Source organism: Seriola lalandi, unplaced genomic scaffold (genome assembly GCF_002814215.2).
Source record: "Seriola lalandi dorsalis isolate HSWRI2012SDOR001 ecotype SW California unplaced genomic scaffold, Sedor1 jcf7180002051846, whole genome shotgun sequence".
Lineage (NCBI taxonomy): Eukaryota > Metazoa > Chordata > Actinopteri > Carangiformes > Carangidae > Seriola > Seriola lalandi.
In genome coordinates this window covers 1-2,095 of record NW_019522399.1, presented here as the reverse complement: position 1 = coordinate 2,095, position 2,095 = coordinate 1, and the positions used below count along the sequence as shown (strand labels likewise).

The 2,095-nt window shown below is 41.2% G+C and overlaps 1 long non-coding RNA gene across 1 annotated transcript; it reads left to right on the top strand.

Annotated features, from left to right (window-relative positions):
- The first annotated feature begins 698 nt into the window (after positions 1-698).
- LOC147819612 (uncharacterized) lies at positions 699-1,643 on the top strand. Its single transcript, XR_015436761.1, has 2 exons — positions 699-992; positions 1,353-1,643. It is a non-coding gene; the product is annotated as an uncharacterized LOC147819612 (long non-coding RNA).
- The last annotated feature ends 452 nt before the right edge of the window (positions 1,644-2,095 follow it).

Genomic DNA, 2,095 nt, shown 5'->3' with positions numbered 1-2,095 from the left:
AGGAGAACATGAGATCATGAGAACATGAGAACATGAGAACACGAGATCATGAGAACACGAGAACAGGAGAACATGAGATCATGAGAACAGGAGAACAGGAGAACATGAGATCATGAGAACATGAGAACATGAGAACACGAGATCATGAGAACAGGAGAACAGGAGAACATGAGAAAATGAGAACATGAGATCATGAGAACACGAGATCATGAGAACACGAGAACATGAGAACAGGAGATCATGAGAACATGAGAACATGAGATCATGAGAACATGAGAACATGAGAACAGGAGAACACGAGATCATGAGAACATGAGAACAGGAGAACATGAGAACATTAGAACAGGAGAACATGAGAACAGGAGAACAGGAGAACATGAGAACATGAGAACAGGAGAACATGAGAACAGGAGAACATGAGAACAAGAGAACATGAGATCATGAGATCATGAGAACACGAGATCATGAGAACACGAGAACATGAGAACATGAGAACATGAGAACATGAGAGCTGCAGTTCAGAAAGCAGAGGACAGTCATCTGAAACACTACAGTACACTGATCTGAACTCCTCTATGTGGGAGTGAGATATTTTGGGGGAGGGGGGTCAAATATGATCTACTATGATCTACTATGATCTACTGTGATCTACTATGATCTAATATGATCTAATATGACAGCAGTGAGTGAAAAGTCTGTTTTGTTTGAAACTGACGTGTGTCTCGTTCCAACAGAGACGATGGCTGAGCTCAAATCTTTACTCCTGCGAACCCTGAAATCTCTGAACAAAGAACAGTTTGAGGAGTTCAAGTGGCACCTGGAAACCTGCACCAACATCCCACAGTCCGACCTGGAGAACACAGACAGGCCCAAAACAGTCAACCTGCTGATGGGCCTCGACCCCCGGCAGGCGCTGGACGTGACCGTGCAGGTCCTGAGGGAGATCCACAGGAACGATCTGGTCCTGGATCTGTCACAGACCAGCACAGATGGTAAACCTGAGGTCACATCTGAACCTCTTCCCTCACCTGTTCACACCTGGACCTCTTCACTCAGGTGTTGAGACAGTTTAAAGCTGGGGAGGCAGAAGACACAAAACTAAACGTCTCTAATCAATGATCAATAAAATCCATCATTGAGGGAACAAGAAATATTTTAATTTGAAAGTGTCTCTGACAGGAACCAGAGTCCAGGTGTGAACAGTTGAAACCAGTAAAGTCTGACAGTAAACACTCTCTGGCGTGTGATGATGATGTCAGTGAGGCACCACAAACCAGCTGTTCAAACTTTCAAAATAAAACTAGTTTAATAAAACCTGACCTGTTCACTTCCTATCTCTCTGTCTGTTTCAGGAAATCAGAGATAACGGGGTCGTCACATGTTACCCTCACAGCTGACATGAAGTTACAGAGGCGACGACCTCCACAGATACACCTGGAAATGGGGGAGGGTCAGCAGCCCCCCAGCAAGCTGAGGTCAGATACAAACTGCCTCCACGTCTGAAATAAAACCTCTGGGTGTGTGTGATGAAACTACACATTTGGCTTGTGTCTCTGATCCAGTATGTCTTTATAACATCAGCTGGGGGGGGGGTTATGTAATCAATACAGTTATGTAATCAATAAATATATGTTGTTTCTCAACCAATGTGTCATTTATTTTTTATTCCAAAAGGTCTGAGACCCGATTACAGATAGATAGATAGATAGATAGATAGATAGATAGATAGATAGATAGATATCAGATAGATAGATTGATAGATAGATGGATAGATGGATAGATAGATAGATAGATAGATAGATAGATGGATAGATGGATAGATAGATAGATAGATAGATAGATAGATGGATAGATAGATAGATAGATAGATAGATATCAGATAGATGATAGATAGATGGATGATGGATAGATAGATAGATAGATAGATAGATATCAGATAGATAGATAGATAGATAGATGGATAGATGGATAGATAGATAGATAGATAGATAGATGGATAGATGGATAGATAGATAGATAGATGGATAGATGATGGATAGATGGATAGATAGATAGATAGATAGATAGATAGATGGATAGATGGATAGATAGATAG